At 33.5% G+C, this 19077-nt stretch overlaps 1 pseudogene; it reads right to left on the reverse strand.

Annotated features, from left to right (window-relative positions):
- Positions 1-4991: 4991 nt before the first annotated feature.
- Positions 4992-5464, reverse strand: LOC107153006 (annotated as a pseudogene).
- Positions 5465-19077: the final 13613 nt, after the last annotated feature.

Raw genomic sequence — 19077 nt, forward strand, 5'->3', positions numbered from 1 at the left:
TTTCCTCATTCTATATTTTAAAGCAATAGATTTTTTTCCCTCAATAGCATTCCATTTTCTGTTGATATCAATTGCTATGAAAGTACTACTTTTATTGTTTTCCAAATAACTTATTTCCTTGAGTTGGTCACTACTAAGTATGAATCTGAATAAAAACATAATATTGTACCTTGTAAATATGTTCAAATATTATGTCAGTCAAAATAATTTTTAAGTTGGACAAGGATTAATATCCAGAATATATAAAAAACTCAAAAAAAAACAAACAACCCCACCCCTCCCCCACTCCCCTCTACACAAACCAAAGTTCCTTTTTGGACAAATATTATTAGCTATGTGGATTTTTTAATGTTTATATTATAATTAATACACTTTAATTGTACAAATTAAAGGGCTTCACTCTGACATTTCCTTACATGCTATTGTGCTTTGATCACATCTACACTTTCTTCTCTCATCCTTTCCCTAACTGTCCTCCTTCTACTGTCTCCCTGCCCGTTCTTAGTCCCTATCAGTTCCTCATGGTCTGTATTCTAATTTTAGGTCTTGTTGTTGTTGTTGTTCCTGCATATGAGAGAAAATGTGCTATACTTGTTTTTCTGTCTGGCTTATTTTGTTTAATATGATTTCTTCCAATTACATCCATTTTTCTGAAAATAACAGAATTTCATTCTTTATGTCTGAATAATAATTGCTTATATGTACCATATTTTCTTTATTCATTCATCTGTTGATGGACATCTTAAATATTGTGAATAGTGTCAGAGTAAACATGAGTATGCAGGTATCTCTTTTGTATGAAGACTTCATTTCCTTTTGATATATACCCATGGATGGGATAGCTAGATCATAAGATAGTTCTATTTTTAGCTTTGTTTGTTTGTTTTGTGTGTGTGTGTGGGGGGGTACTGGGAATTGAACTCAGGGGCACCTGACCATTCAGCCACATCCCCAGCCCTATAGTTTGTATTTTTAAAAACAGATCTCCCTGAATGCCGCAGTCCGGCTGGGCAAAATAACCGGGAGGTGACAAGCAACTTGAAGGTTGAAGTGGAAACTGCTTTATTGCGGGGGAACTCAGAGGGAACTCAGCGGGAACTCAAGGTAGCTGGAACCCAAGGTAGTGGGAACCGCTTTATTGCAGAACAGCAGAGGTATATATACCTAACTGATTACACACAGCTTGACTCAATTAGCATCATCTAGATATAGCAGTCAGCCAATAAGGAATCCCCACCATCTTAATGGCTTGGTGGCTTTGCCTCACAAACCACTCCTCCTGGCAAACTGCCAGGCACCATCTTGACTTGATTTGCAGTCCCCAACACCTGAGTTGCTTACCACCTTGCTTTTGCTAAGGCAAGCTTTGAACTCTTTATCCTCCTGCCTTAGCCTTCCAAACTGCTGGTGAAAAACCAGCCACTACCTTAGAGCAAAGCCTGTCCAAGGAAGGGACATGACCTTTGTCCTTGGAAAGACCCACAGAGCACTCCTAGGCACATTCCCACCCTGTTAAGTTGTTTATCTACAAATAACAGGAGAGATCTGCTGTGCCAGGTGTCCCTGACTCAGTCAGGCTAGGTGGGGATCCATAGCAACCCCCTAGCAGCCACTAATCAGCATGAGACAGGGAAATACCTGGGATGCCAGATGACCCTCCCAGTAGTTTATGGTGGTTGATAACATGTTGGGAAACCATGTAGTTCAGCATGAACACCCCTTTTGGCTTAAACCAATCAGTTCAAACGAATCCCCCTCTTGTAGTAACCAATCACCCTTACCCAACTTGTTCCCTCCAGTGAATGTGCTAATCATGTTTTAGAGTTGTTATTTGATTTTCCCGCCGTGAGTGATGATTTGCTAAGAGATGCTATGATGTATGTGGGGGTCCCTGCCTTCTCCAAAGAATGTATAAAACTGCTGCAAACCCTGGGCTTAGGGCCTCTCAGCATCACCAGTTGCTGTGTGTGTGTGCGCGGAGGACTGACCTAGCTCGCAATAAACACCTCTTTGCTGTTTACATCAATCTTGGTCTCTGGTGGTCTTTTGGGGGTCCTGAATTCGAGCATAACACTGGGATTACAAACGTGAGCTATCGGCCCAGCTATTTTTAGTTTTTTTAATGAACCTCTATACTGATTTCCTTAGTGGCAGTGCTAATTTACATTCCTACCAACAGCATATAAGGGTTATCTTTTTCTTCTCAATCTCACCAACATTTGTGATTAGTATTATTTTTATAATAGCTGGGGTGAGATGGCATCTCATGTAGCTTTGATTCCCATTTCCTTGATAGATAACAATATTGAGCATTTTTTCATACATTTATTGACCACTTATACTTCTTTGAGACGTATCTGTTCATATCATTTTCCCATTTATTGGTTGGGTTATTTGTTGTTGTTGTTAGGTTTTTTGAGTTTTTTATATATTCTGGATATTAATCCTTTGTCAGATGAATAGCTAGCAAATATTTTCTCCCATTCTTCACTCTGTTGATTGTTTCTTTTGCTGTGTAGATTTTTTAAATTTGTTACAGTCCCATTTCTGGGTTCTTACTTTTGTTTGCTGATCTATAGGAGTTCTAACCAGGAGATCATCACCTGTGCCTAACCCTCATGTTTACTAGGTTTTCCATTAGTAGTTTCAGTTTCAGGTCTTACATTAAGGTTTTTGATTCATTTTGAGTTGATTCTCATGTAGACTGGAAGTTTCAGCCTTCTACTTGGGATTATCTAGTTTTCCCAGCACTATTTGTTGAAGAGGATATCCTTTCTACTAATGTATTTTTTGGCACACTTGTAGAAAATCAGTTAGCTGAAGATTAATGGTTTATTTCTGCATTTTCTTTTCAGTTCCATTGGTCTATATGTCTGGATTTTCCCCCCATATCATGCTATTTTTGTTACTATGGCTCTGTAGTGTGTTTTGAAGTCATGTATTGTGATGGTGAAGCATTGGTTTTTTTTGCTCAAGTTTGCATTGGCTAGTCAGGATGTGTTGTGCTTCCATATGAATTTTAGGATTTTTGTTGTTCTGTGAAGAAAGTCATTGGTGTTTTGATGGGGATTGCAATGATTTGAGTGGTATGGCCATTTTAATAATATTAATTCTCCCAGTCCATGAACATGTCAGGTCTTATCACCTTCTAGTGTTTTCTTCAATTTCTTTTTTCAAAATTTTGTAATTTTCATTGTAGAGTTATTCCTAGGTGTCTTATTTTTTGTGGCTATTGTGAGTGGGGTTGATTTTGTGATTTCTTTTTCATTGAGTTCATTATTGGTTTAGAAAAATTAATAATTTTTGTAGGTTGATTTTATATCTTTCTACTTTCCTAGATTATCAGTCATAAAAATCTTTTTTGTTTTGGAGCCTTTTAGATTTTCTATTTATAGAATCATATCATCTACCAAGAGGGATAATTTGACCTCCTTGTGTCCTATTTATAAGTCTTTTAGTTCTTTCTCTTGTCTGATTACTCTGGCTAGGATTCCTAGTACTATATTGAATAATAAGGGTAAGAGTAGCGTACTTATCTCTTTCCTGATTTTAATTTGGAGAAAATGCTTTCAGTTTTTCCCCATTCAGTATAATGGGATTGTTGTATAGAACCTTCATTATGTTGAAGTATGATCTTTTGCTTAATTTATTCAGAGCTTTTATCACAAAAGTTACTGAATTTTATCAAAGAGTTTTCCTACATCTGTTGAAATGTTCTTGTGATTTTTTTTTTATCCCTGGTTTTGTGTGCTGTATTACATTTATTATTTTGTGTATATAAACCTATTCTGAACTAAAACCAACTTGATTATGATGTATGATCTTTCTAAAGTGCTGTTAATTTTTTTCAAGGATTTTTTTGAGGAATTTGGCATTTTATGTTAACCAGGGATATTGGGTTATAGTTATCTTTTTTTTTTTTTTTGGTTGTTTCCTTGTAGGTTTTGGTAGCAGGGTTATACTGGCTTTGTTGAATGAGTTTGGAAGGGCTCTTACCATTTCTATTTTATGGAATAGTTTAAGTAATATTGTTATTAGTTCTTCTTTAAAAGTCTGGTAAAATTCAGCAGTGAATTCATCTGATCCTGGGTTTTTTTTGCTGTTGTTGGAAGACTTTTTATTATTATTACTACAATTTCATTTCTTGGTTTGCATCTATTTAGATTTTTAATATCTTCTTGACTAAGTTTTGATAGATCATATGTGTCCAGAAATTTTTCCATTTATTATATATTTTCCAATTTATTAACATAGTAGAATATTTTAGAATTAGAGTATTAGAATGTTTTTCAAAATATTTCCCAATGATCCTTTGAATTTCTGTGTATCTGTTATAATACCTCCTTTTTCATCTCTTAATTTTATTTATTTAGGTATTTCTCTTTCTTTTGGTTAGTTTAGATAAAAATTTGTCAATTTTGTTCATCTTTTCAAAACACCAACTCTTAGTTTTGCTGAACCTTTGTATTGTTCTTTTAGTTTTTGTTTTGTTTTTTTCTGATTTTTAATATTTCTTTCCTGTTACTGATTTGGGGTTTGTTTTGTTTTTGTTTTTCTAACACCTTGGCATTTTTCACCAAGTTATTTATTTGAGAAGTCTTTGCTTATGTTTCTTGGTGAAGGCACTCATTGCTATAAACTTCCCTCATATTGCTTTTGCTGTATCCCACAAATTTTGGTATATTATGTTTCCCATTGAACCAGGGTCACACACTTGCTACAAGTGCTGTACCAATGAACTATATCCCCAACCTTGTACTGAGGTTTCCTAATTTCAATGGGATAAAGACTTTTCTAAGGTTCTTTTTTAAAAATTTTATATATTTATTCAGGTGATCAACTATAGAATGAAGTTCTTTTAGCATTATGAAATCCAATGTTTTGAAATATTTTCCCTTAGCAATTTTAGTTATGTTTTGAAACATTTTTCCTTAGCAATTCTATTTATTATATTTTTATAATCTCAAAGATATTGTATTATCAGAAGTGTTTCATGCATTCAGGTATTTTGCATGATTACTAATGTGATCAGTAATAAAGGTTGCAATGAAGTATAGCTATGATTATAACTGCCCTGTAATCTAAAAACAACAGGGAATATTTTTTCTATACAGTCAGCTATGAAATTACTGGGGATAATTGTGCATCTAGAAGAAACTGGTCATCTTTCCATTGATCAGTTAGTTATTGATTTGGATAGGGTTTCACAAGATAGGTCTCATCATGCCTTCCATTTATTCAAATGTTTCCAAATATCCAATAAAGGCTTTTTTCCCCCCGCAAGGACAGAGCCCTGGGTTTCAAATTGGAGCAAATGCTGGCACAGATTTCTATTTTCCAGGATTTTTCAAAGCACAAATCAGAGCTCTGTGCTCTCCCATAGCATGACCAAAAAGCAGACATCCTTCACTGAAAAATTGGCATTTATGAGTTGAGGGAGCTCCTCTGTTATGTAAAAGTACATTTATTTATATGTGATGTTGAGAATAGAACCCAGTACTTCACACATGCTAGGCAAGTGCTCTACCAATGAGCTTCAACCCCAGCCCCTTTATTTGTTATTTTGAGATGGTCTCACTAAATCACTTAGTGCCTCACTAAGTTGCTGAGGCTGGCTTTGAACTCATGATCCTCCTACCTTAGTCTCCCAAATTCCAGGTATGTTATCATGCCCAGCTAGTTTCCTTAATTTCTTGCTTGTTTAAAAAAAATGTTAAAATTTTGTGTAACTGATGTGATTCTGCAATCTGTATTTGGGGTAAAAATGGGAGTTCATAACCCACTTGAATCTAATGTATGAAATATGATATGTCAAGAGCTTTGTAATGTTTTGAACAACCAATAAAAAAATAAATAAAAAAAACCCAAAAAAACCCCCCAATATTTTGACTGGAAATATCATTATTGGTTTACCTTATCTTTTCTTGTGGGCTTTTAATGTGTTTCCCAGTCTTTTAAAAATTTTAGTATGCTTTTGTGAAGGCGTCTGATGTCAGTCTGATTTTTTTCCCCTTATAATTAACCTACATTTAAAAAATATATTTATTTATTCTAATTTGTTATATATGACAGCATAATGCATTTCAATTCATAGTACACATTTAGAGCATGATTTTTCATGTCTCTGGTTGTAGAATTAACCTGCTTTTTTTAACCTGCCATCTCCAAAGTATTATTTAATTAATTTTAAATCCAGTAACCTTACTAGTATCTATCTTGGTATTGGAGACTCTGAGTCACCTGTCCCTGGAATATGGTAAACACTTACATGGGTAGATTCAAGTTTTATTTCTTTCAGGAAAGTCATCTTACATTATATTTTTATTTGTTATCATTTTTTTACAAACATTCTATTATTTATATGTTGACTCTGTTCTGCTTATCTTCCATTTATGTTATCTTCTAATTCTTTTAAGCATTTTGTTTTTCTGAGTTTTCCTCCACTTAGCACCTGACCCCTGATATTTCATATTTCCTCTCTTCCTTTTATTTCCTCATTCATCACTAAGATTTTATACCTATGTTTGTTTTGTACTATTGTTTCATGGAGGCTAATTTGTTTAATTAAGATTGTGGTTAACTATTTTTATCAGTCATTATTTTTCTGGTCCTTAATTTTCATCTTCCATTTGTTTTCATATCTATTTTCTCATTTATTTCTTTTAAAATCTTCATATAGATTCTATGCTCCTTAACACATTTTGGGTGGATGGGGGTACCAGGGATTGAACTCAGGGGCACTCAACCACTGAGCTATTATCCCCAGCCCTATTTTGTATTTTATTTAGCTACAGGGTCTCACTGAGTTGCTTAGCACCACGCTTTTGCTGAGGCTAGCTTTGAACTTTTGATCCTCCTATATCAACCTCCCAAGCAGCTGGGATTATAGGTGTACACCACCACGTCTGACTTCCTTAATACTTTAAGTGGTGATTTTCCACCCACCTCCAGTAGTTGATAATCGAAGACATTTCATGTCGAGAAATGAATGCCAGGACCATGTTCCACCTCTGAAACTTTCCTTTTGACCTAGGATTTTGGGGAGTGCGGGAACTGGGTGTCATTTATATTTTATTTCTCTTTATCAGGTAGAAATTTCCCCACCACATCCCTTACCTTCCTGTCAAAGTTTCTCTTTTCTTTCTCCTTTCTTCTACATTGCTTTCTTCCTTCATCTATAACTTATTTCCAGGATCTTTCCCTTAGTCCTATCTCTACTTTTCATGTCTAAATCAGTCCAGAGAAGCATTGTAACCATTGCGTAGTATTCATTTATACCATGGTGAATAACAAATTTAGGTTTTTACCTTAAAGTGTGTCCTTTCCCCATGAGAAGTGGATTTTTCTGTTTATTTCTGGGATCTATAGCCAAGGTACCCTGTTATTTCTTCCTCCTGAATATATCCTTATTTCATCTCCAGTAATTTTTGTCAGCTTTTTCTCCAATTTTGCCAAGGTTTTAGCTGTCTCCTAATTTTGTTGAAAAAAAATATTGTGCAGTATTTTGGAAAGATATCTACTCATGAATTTCAACCTGATATGTTCACAGCACTCCTTTCCCTCCCACTCTGCCATAAATGTTTTCATCTGACACCTATTCATCCAATAAAACTCAGCAAAGTTTCACCTTTAAAAAATTTCTTTACAATCTGCCTTCTTTTTACTTGGATCATCTCTAATATTAAGTCTCATCACTTACTCACTCTATATGTGACCTATGCAGTTTTACATGATTGAACATACATCACTTAATTATTACTTTGTTATGGTCCCTTCTCACAAACTAGACTTGGCTACTTGAGGACAGTGACAACATGCCTTATGCATTTCTGTCTCCTCAGGATAGAAGGCTTAGGCTGGTCTGTCAATAAAATCAGTTGAATGAATAAATAAATTTCTTTTTTTCTTTTAGAAAACAACAATCAAAATATTGGCATACTAATTAAAAATCTGTAACATCTCATTTCTTAATAAGAAAATGTTGATTTAGTGTTGAAGGTTTTTAGAAAGTTTGATAAATAATTCTACAGGTATAAGTATAAAAATAACAGTTCAGCTCAGAAAGTATAGATTTGTGTGAATAAGACTTGCAAGGATTGATATATTTTTATTCCTCAGAGATTTCCATAGCAAGTGTGTTTGCTGTTGAAACTGAAATGTGATTTTTGTTTCTTCTGGGAACCCACGCTCCATCTGTAATCTGTCAACAAGTAGTGCTATTTTTGTCTTTTGCATTCTCACCAGTAACAATCATTGCAATTGCATCTTAACTGGCAGTTCTCATTCTGCAGTGTTAGAAGTTCATGCTATTATTCTTTTCGCAATAAACAACTGGAAAATTTAGCTTTTAGTAAAATAAAGAAGCAAGTGTTACTTTTGTATTATCTAGAATCAGATATCTTACTATCAAGTTTAAGGCTTCAGTGCTTTACTTTTAACCTCTAGGGAAATACATCCCACAGAACAATATAGCTTTCTTAGTTGTACATGAGAAAAAGTGCACTGAACTTGGGTGTTTAACTTGTCTATGAACCTTTTGGAAATAAAGGCACATGAAAAAGGGCATGTAAGTTTCTTGTTTTGTTTTGAGCAGAAAGCAGTACTTAAATAGAATGTATACTTACATAGTAAATATAGTGGCGCTCATCTTTGTTTAACCAAATGAAACACATAACACTACTATTTAATTATATAGTTACTGAAAGTAATAGTAAAAGATTATGTAGAATTTGTTGCATGATAGAAAACTGTAAGAAGTTCAAATATGTATTCAGGTGATTTCTTCTTTTGTGTATGGACAAACAGAATGTAATCATATAGGTGTTTTTCATGTTTGACTAAGCACACATGGTTTCTAAACAGTAGCTTGCCAGTGTTATATGCTAAAAAATATTTTTCTATATTGATGCTGAGAAAAAGTTGTAATTTTTAAAAAAGAAGTCAATGAAGTTTTTGGCTCTAACATAAAATTGATATGTATATTCTGTTTCAACAATTGTTACTTTTAAACAGTACTAGGTTTATCATTCCCCAGGTATTTTTGGTTAAATAAACCATTTAACCTTAAGTTTTTTAAATATCATTTGTGTATAGCGATGGCAAGACAATGGCAGAAATCTCACCAAATTCTCGAAATAAAACAAATAGAAAATGTCAGAAATGAGATGTAGCATTCAGAAATAAACAAAAGTAACTGCTTTTGTTGGGAAAGTCAAGCAATCTTCCAAGTTCATAATCATGTAATGTTATAAAATTTATTTCAAAGAACAAAGTAAAATCCAACATAAATTAGGAACATTTTGACAGAACATTTTAATAATAAAATTGCTATTAGGTTGGTATTTTTTCACATTAACTTGCTTCATCATGGAAATATCTAGTGAGGATTAAGAGTTCAGTCTCTTGAGCAAATTTTTAAAAGTTTTGCCTTCATTATTCTTCTTCATTTGGGAAACAAGGAGAGTAATTGTATCTACTTCATAGGCTCTTGTGATGATTAAATGAGATAATATGTATGTAATGGCACACAGTTAAGTATTCAGAAAGATGTCATATATTTTTCCTATTGCTGATATAATACATTACATAAACTAGTGATTTAAACCAACACAAATTTATTACCTGAAGTCCAGAAGTCCCAAATAGGTCTCATGGGTGAAAATCAAAGTGTTGACTGGCATTCATTCCTTCTGGAAGCTTTTCATTCATATCTCTCTCTCTCTCTCTCTCTCTCTCTCTCTCTCTCCCCCCCCTCCTTCCTTCCCTCTCTGCCCCTCCCTCCATCCTTCTTCTATGTAAAAATTAACTTTACATGGATTTTTTTTGGCATTCCATTGGTAGTTACTAAAATTATAAAGTAATGATAGTAATGACTATAATGAGAGACAGAACGGTAACCAGGGATATATACTAGGCTATCTTAAATTCTTGTGTTGCAAAGTAGAGTGTGTAAGTATGATGTCTTAGCCTTTATTTTTTCACTGTTTGCAGAGATCCACGGGGCTGCCACATCAACAGTGGTAAAAACTCTCCTTTTCCTGTGTTATGATCACCTGAGAGGCTGCTTGACCCTACTCAATATTTGGTTCTGTTGTGCCTGTGACATCACCAGCTTGTGTATAGGCTTATTGTTCATATAGCAGGTCCCTAGGGAAAGCAGCATTTGAGAGAGCAGAGAAAGAAGGCTGGTTGTACACTTTGCTGTGGTTGTGTGGGTCAGGGATGAGAGGTCCTATACACAGCCCAGGGTTTCCATGGATTGAACCTCCGGCGATGCCAAAGGAGGAAAGAATACTAGGTCTTCTTATCAAGTTTGTTCACATTGGGGCATAAAGGAAAAAGGAAAGGGTGTGGCTTGGAAGTTGTGGGCAGTAAAAAAAATTGGAGCCTGATTTCTCATCTATACCCTGTCACATTGAGAAAAGGCATCCTGTCCTGCTAGTGTCATTCCACTGTGTAATTCCCTGTGAAGTTTCCCCTTGTCCCACCTTCACCTTTGCTACACAGATCTTCCAGCCTTACTTTTTTTTTTTTCTTGCAAAGGAAGCAATGCTGAATTTATATAGCATTGTGTTTTATTACTCACCAAGTAAATCTGTCGGAGTTTGCACAAATCTGCAGTAGTAGTGTTCAGTCTCATCTTCCTACACCTCCTTATTTTTTGGTCACATTTTTAAAAATCAGTGTATTATAATCATACATTATGATGGGATTTATTGATACATATTTATATATTCACACAATATAATAATATAATTTGGCCAATATTGTTCCCCAGCACTTCTCCCTCCCTCCCTACCTTCCACCCTGTGGTCCCTTTACTTCACTGATCTCTCTTTAATTTTTATGAGAATCTTACACCCTCCACCTTTTCTTCCCTTTTCCTCTCTAGAATCCACATATGATTGAAAACATATGACTCTTGACCTTCTGAGTTGGTTCATTTCTCTTAACGTGATGGTCTGAAGTTCTATCCATTTTCCTGCAAATGACATAGTTTCCTTTTTTTTAATGACTAAATAAAATTCCATTGTGTGTATGTCTGTCTGTCTATCTATCTATCTATCTATCTATGTACATATGTGTGTGTGTATAAATGGTATATATATGTGTGTGTATATATATGGTATATATATGTGTGTGTATATATATGGTATATATATGTGTGTGTGTGTGTGTGTGTGTGTATNTCTTCATCTTATTCATCTCTCTCTCTCTCTCTCTCTCTCTCTCTCTCTCTCTCTCTACCCCCCCCCCTCCCCGCATCTGCCTTGAAACCTTTCCTTCTAGCTAGCTCCTTTATCACCCTAACCTCCAACCTCTACCTCAGTTGTCATAAACTTTCTGACCCTCCTTGCCTGCATCTTTGTCTTGTGATTACATCCAGCCCACCAGGATAATCAAGTCACTTTCCCATCTCCAGATACTTCACTTAATCACATCTGCAAAGTCCTTTTTGTGTCACAATGTAAAATATTCATAAATTTTGGAAATTAGACTGTAAACTTCTTGGAGGAACCATTATTTAGCCTACCAGAAGTGCTATGATTTTTGGTTATAACTGCAAAGTTTGTCATTGCTTGGCTAATGGATAATTATTATTACTATTACTATTATTATTATTATTATTATTAGAAAAAAGAGATTGAACCCAGGGCACTTAACCACTGAGCCAAATCCTCAGCCATAGTTTGTATTTTATTTAGAGACTGGTCTCACTCAGTCGCTGAGGGCCTCACTAAATTGCTGAAGCTGGCTTTGAACTGGTGATCCTCCTGAACCTTGGGAATTACAGGTGTGTGCTTACCTTGCCCGGCTTAATGAATTTTTGGTTCTCCTTAATCTTTTTATAATTTTTGGTTATGCAGAATAACCTGATTTTTTAAAAGAAAATATTTTGGTATTATTAAAAACTAAATAAGTCATTTGAAAATTATATATCTGAAAATTTTAATGAAGCTCTGATTTGTTTTCCTAATGATCTTTTTCAGAGAAGCATGTGTGCTCTGATGTGTCTGGGCATTAATACATATTCAATAAACATATAAATGAATGAACCTGATGGTGGGGAGAAATAAATAGAGGAGGACTTGAATAACATTGAGTGATTATTTGGGGTAACTTTTTTCCTTTTTTGTCCCTAAAAATGAAAACATATTTTCAGGAGTCTGAAAACTTTTGATATCTTTCAACGTTGTTTTCTTAGAAATAATTTGATAAAAATATGAAAATCATATTTATTTTTTCTTATATTATTTTTTTCTATGAAAAAAAAGCTTATGCAAGTATGTTGATAGTCCTCTGTTGCTAAACATAAAAGCATTAGCAACTCTAGAGAAAAGCCATGACATCTACTGAGAAAATGTTTAGGGTTTTCTTTCTTTCTCCTACTGCATTCCTATATTTCACACAGAAAAGTTTCATTTTTAATTTTTTTCTCAACAATAGCAAGAGTAATAACTATTATATATTATGATGCAGTATCTTAACAAAACATCACTTGTCAAATGAATCAGATCTGAAAATGTTTGCCTTGTTTTATAAACAAATGCATAGAACAAGTGATTGTTCTGGAAACAGAAGTTAAAAATCTATGGCTTATCTTCAGCATTTAATTTTAAAAGCAGAAATATGGATTGCTACAAATTGTAACTATTTTGAAAACATTTCCTTTTAGCCTTTAGAAGTAACTTATGCTGGGCACAGTGACACATCCCAGAAGCTCAAGAGGCTGAGGATTGCAAGTTCTAGGCTAGCCTTGGCAATTTAACGAGGCCCTAGGCAACTTAGTGAGACTTTGTCTTAAAATTAAAAAAAAATAAATAAATGGGCTGGCGATGTGGCTTAGTGGTAAAGTGCATCTGTGTTCAATCCCTAAAACCCCTCCCTACAAAGGAGATAACTCACAAGCTAATTTTCAGGTTCACAGCATTAAAATCATTCTCTATTCCAGAAAGTTATCAGTCTTGACTTTCAGTGTTAGGTCTAAACAGATGGAAAAGGAAGGAAGTTTTTGAAAGTACGGTTGCTTTTAGCAACAAACCCCATGATTTCCTTTTAATAACTGAGGAAAGAAACAAAAAGAAAGAAACAAACTGAACAAAAAGTTTAAATTTTGATTGTAAATATTATGTAAATGAATAAAAAATAGCATCTCACCTATTGTGTTATTATAAATAATACCACCATTGAAGGCACATCTTGTCATTTGTTGTTTTCACATTCCCAAGAATTTTTTTTAACTTCAGATTTAGTTCAAAGTAAAAATTTAGGTTTGTCTAGAGTAGTGTATTTACTACCTCTTCTAAAAATGCCAGCAACCAGCATTAGTTATAAACAGATTGATATTTGATTTTTTTTTTTAAGAGAGAGAGAGAGAGAGAGAGAGAGAATTTTTTAATATTTATTTTTTAGTTCTCGGCAGACATAACATCTTTGTTTGTATGTGGTGCTGAGGATCGAACCCGGGCCGCACGCATGCCAGGCAAGTGCGCTACCGTTTGAGCCACATCTCCAGCCCATATATTTGATTCTTTAAGAGTTTTTAATTGATGTTTATTATTGAAGTGCTTCTTAGTCTTCTGTAGGCCCTAGTCATGTAACAATACAATTAACTTTTAAAATTTTTCACAGCTTGATCTTCCTGTTGCATTTGAAGCCAGAATGTATGCTTCATAAAAAGCTGGCATTACAATGATTGAGAGATTTGTGTAAGGTATTATTTATGCCAGCCAAAAAATATGGAAGCTTTTGTACAAACAAAACCAATGCTTTGTTTGCAAAAGTAGAACAGCTGAATAGTAGAATACTAGAACAGCTCTTCTAAAAATAAGGTTTTGAATCTGTATATATTTATCTCTGAATCAATAGTTCTGTTCCAAATAAAAGTCTTATTCTTCATAAATTTTCAAATTTTATCTTGAATCTATGAATTCAAAGAGTGGAACTTGGATCAGAATATTTAAGAATACTGCTTTCTTATTGGTTACTGGTTAAGTATTGGTTGTATCAGAGGGTAGGGGAGAAATGTTATGGCATGTAAAATAGCCTGCTGTTTAAAAGAGATTGTTTATAGTGTGTGTATCTTCTCTCTGTAACAGTAAAGATGTAGTCCTACCCAAAATATGATAATAATGTACCCCAGAATAAATGTTATTTCACAATCTTACATAAATAATATTTGACATAAGTCATAGATTTTTATTCAAATTTGTTTTCTTCTTAAAACTCTAGTCTGTGATTGAATTAAAGAACTTTTTTTTTGTTTATTAATGATTCTGATCTTATTTTAGTAGATACTTATATTTAAAACTTATTTTTAAAATGTAATGTTTAATTTTGAATATCACATTAGGAGAGTTCACAGTTCTTCCATTTTAAGAGCAAAAGTCTACAAGATTTTTTTTTTTCATGATGAGGATAAAATCTAGGGCCTCGTCATGATGCTAGGCTGAGCTATGCTTCGCACAAGGATATTTTAATTGATACTCATCTATTTTTCCAAGTTAGTCTCTGTCTTGTATTTAATGTGGAGGCATAAACATTTACTTATTCCAAGGTAAGGAAAGCAATCATCCAGTCATTTTTCCTCCACTATATTATACAATACCAACACTAAATGCTTGATATTGTGATACTTATTTGTACATATTAACTGTTTAAATTAAAAGGTAAATTAAATTTTGATTTCATAAAAAAATAATTTTTTAGTGTACATATATCCCATATATATTTGGGCTACACTTATATTGAAAGTGCATATTGAAAATATTTCAGAAATAAAAATTTAACTAACTAGGTATCCTGTTTTCTTTTTTTTTTTTTTTTTTTTTTTTTTGTTTGTTAAATCTGGCAACTGATTCTGATTCTTTGGCTTATTCTTAACTTCCCAACTAAATACTTTAAATATTTTCCTGGGACAGCATTCACAAATAGTTCCATATTTTTTTGTTAAAACTTATTTTATAATGAATAATTCAGTTCACTTTCTCATATTGAAACAATTTCCAGAACTATAAAATTGAGGACTTAATTTCAAATATTTTAAACATAAGTGAATATTGTTCATTTTGTCTTTCTCCATTAGTGATAATGCTAGGAAAAACTAATTTACTGAACTGCCGTGTAGTACAGGAGCATGAATTAAGTGTGGATGCATTGGAATACCAGAATTTATCAAATATCTTTGTCTCAAAAACATTCTACATATCAAATGATTATGTAAGCTTTCTATCCATGAATGGAAGTATGTCTTCTTCATCACAAATTAGCAATGAGCATGCTTGAGCAGTGTGGTTTTGTTCACTGTAACTTCTGGACTATTGCCCTCCATCTGGCTTTGTTTGCAAATCATATTATCTTTTATAAAGCTAAACATCTTTCCATGTTTAAATTAACAGGATTCATATTTAATTATGTATTACATTTTATAGGAAAAAATTGAAGATCCATCATTGGCATGCTTATATAGAGAATGTTGGAAATGAGTACTCCAAATCATGGAATAACAAATTTTAAAACATGATGTGGTACAGTATTAACATCATTTAACTTGTACTTTTCAAATTTAAAATATAAACTTGTGATACATGTATATTTGTATTTTTATACTATAGATCAGTAAAAAGAGACACATTTTCATATTATTTTTAGCTGATTTTTCTTAAACCTAAACTAAAATCACATAGTTTTATGTCTCTGTAGACATTTGAATTTGTAAAAAAAGTAATTAATATATTTTGTATTTTTATTTCTTAATTAAGAAAATTAATGTGAAAATACCAATAGAGAAATGCTACTGAAAAATTCCTTTGTCTAAAACCCATTAAGTTAGCCTGTTATGGCATCCCTTGGCCAGCCAATTATCTATTTTCTAATATAGTTGATGTTATTGAAGGTTACAGTAACCATACTATTGAATATTTGAAAAAAATTCAAATTAAATCTTTCAAACTAAATAACTGTCTTTCTCCATTAGTGATAATGCTAGGAAAAACTAATTTTTAAAAAAATTTTGTGGGTCAGAGAAAAAAGGAAAGATGAGCATGATTTCAATGAGTATATATCATTGTCCAAGTCTTTAAAAAGTATATTAGTTTATTACACACTATAATGGTAATTGGTTACTGACTAACTTAACATGTATCCCAATTTCTTTCTATTATGGCTTCCTTTACTACAGGGGTTGGTAACTAAAAATTGTTTCCCAGGTGATTATAAAACTACTGCTCTAAAGGGGGTTTAGGTTTTACTTTTCTGTTGCATTCTACACATTTTTTTCTTTTCTTTTTTGTTCTTTTTGTACCAAGGATTGAACTCAGGATGCTTAATGGCTGAGCTACATCTCTAATCCCCCACACCCTGCCCCATTTTTATTTATTTATTTTGAGATAGGGTCTTGCTAAGTTGCTTAGGGCATCACCACGTTGCTGAAGCTGGCTTTGAACTTGGGAATCCTTCTGCTTCAGCTTCCTGAACTGCTGGGATAATAGGTGTGTGCTACCATACCTAACTTCTGATGCACTCTTCATCCTTGAATTCAGGAGAAAGGTAGAACATAGAAAGCATCCATTTTATTTTTAAATAAGAATAAGAATGAATTTTGTTCATGTGTGCTTAGACATCAGAAATTTCTCCTTATTTTCTTTTCTCTCTTTCCTAGCTTTTTATATAATGCTAAAATCAATTGACTTGACTGCAATCTCTCTTTGCTCTTTGCTTTATTTAAAGATTTCCTTCTGAGCAGACAGTTATTTATCAAGCAGTCCCTAAACTAAACATGAGAGATACTCAAAACTGCACTGAATATTCTAGCAATTCAAAAATTTTAAGGTCTTTCATATTCAGACAGATTTAACACATTTTCTTAAAGGACATGCTTATCAAAAACTGGCTCAGTCTTTTGGCTATCTGCAGTGCTGCAGATATATTCTTGACTAGTAAAAAGCTTATCTGTAGCATGAATAAAAAGCGAAAAGAAAATTGAATTTATAAAAACAAATGCACTTAGGGGCTGGGGATGTGGCTCAAGCGGTAATGTGCTCGCCTGGCATGCGCGGGGTGCTGGGTTCGATCTTCAGCACCACATAAAAATAAAATAAAGATGTTGTGTCCACTGAAAACTAAAAAAAATAAATATTAAAAAAAGTCTCTCTCTCTCTTTAAAATAAATAAATAAATGCACTTAGTCTCATTTAGGATTGTATCAGCAACCATAGTCAAAATTTTAAATAAAAATGCTATCCTACACTTAGTATATTTCAACAATGCATGCATGATTTTAATTCTCAATTCTGATTTTATGTATGTTTGAATAAATAAATACAAATTTATGTAATATTTTAGTGTCAGTTATGGCAAGGAATAACTATACATTATTTAAATGATATTTGCAGAATTTTAAACATTGAGGTTAGCATTTACCAAACCCAAAGAGAATAATCTTGAAAAATTAGTAATAGTGATCCTAGAAAATGTCATGTTGTTCTGTTTATATTCCTAGAATATTTAATTCACTTTTATTTCATCTCTTTTGTTTGATGGTTATGCCTTATGCTTTTTTTTTTTTTTTTTTTTGGTACTAGGGATGGAATCCAAGTGCGCTTTACCACTGAGCTACATCCCCAGCCCTTATTTTTATGTGTTATTTTGAGACAGGATTTCACTAAGTTGCTTAAGACCTTGATAAATTACTGAGACTGGCCTTGAACTTGCAATCCTTCTGCTTCAGCCTCTTGAGTCACCAGGATTACAAGCAAATGCCACCATGCCCTGCTCGAAGTTTCTTTTTATAGTTAAAAAAAACCAAAACAACTTGACAGACACCATTTTAGTTAAGAGAATAAAGTTTTATTATCACCAGTAATGAGATAGTAATGAGATAGATAGTTGGTATTATGTGCCTCCTGATATAATACACTGAAGACACACTATCACTTTTGTGGTTATTCCTGCCAAAAATATTTAATCTGAATTGAATCATGAAGAAATATCAGACAAACTCAAATTAAGGGAGATTATAGAGCATAAATGGCTTATACTCTTCAAAAATGTCTAGCTCATGAAAGAAAAGACTTGTGTTAAATTTTACAACAAACTAATGTGTCAAAGTAGCATTTATTCTCTAGGTAAAAGATGTATCAGCAATAAAAACCATAAATTATCTGAAATAACTAGGCATCAAGAAAAAAATCAGTAGTATGTGATTTGAATATAGACATTAGGATCTAAGAGAAGCCATACAGAAAACAAAAAACAAATTAAATAACAAAGGAAAGTGGTCAACACATTCCAAGTCAAAGCTAGAAGGGAGTAGTCTGGTAAGGGTGGCTAGTTTTAATAACAGAAATATCAAGCCAGTATCAGAGTAAAGATGAAGTTTAGGTTTATAACATGACTGATAGTGACAGAAATCATTAGCAGTTAAAAGAGTGCCTGAGGATTCAGTGTTGCATGTGTTGATGTCTTCTTCATCATGTATTAGCAATGATTATGCTTGAGCAGTGTGGTTTGGTTCACTGTAACTTTGGACTATTGCCCTCCATCTTGCTTTATCTTTTTGTATGATAGTTTTGTTGGTCACCAAACATTGAGTCTCTCTTCTCCTTTTGTCTCCCAAATTCCCAGAAAATTCCGTTTCCCACAAGCAACTTCTGGTGTCAGTCTGTTTCCTTACAGAGATAACACTTTCATAAACACACATAAAAATGTAGCCAATAAAATGGAACAAATTTTAAAAAGCACTATTTTTTTTCCTACCACCGTCTCTACAAAGGGACATGTTGTGTGAGCCTGCTGTAAAGCAGTCATGTTCAGAGCTGCCCCATGTTGAATTCCCCAGGAAGAAGGCTCTAAGATGAAATTTAGCATGAGGATGTTTATAAAGGAGTGCCCTTGAGATAAATACCTGTAGCAGGATAGGGAAGAAAACAGGAGAGTGCAGAGGGAGAGGTTATGCTATGGGGCAGACAAACCTATAGCTTTAATCAATGTCACATGAAGCTGAAAGGACCCTTTAAAGTTGCCAGGATGGGGTTAAGATGGCTAGGTCCCCACACCCCAGCATTGATTCATCACTTA

The sequence above is a fragment of the Marmota marmota genome, unplaced genomic scaffold (assembly GCF_001458135.2).
Source record: "Marmota marmota marmota unplaced genomic scaffold, marMar, whole genome shotgun sequence".
In the NCBI taxonomy this organism is placed as follows: domain Eukaryota; kingdom Metazoa; phylum Chordata; class Mammalia; order Rodentia; family Sciuridae; genus Marmota; species Marmota marmota.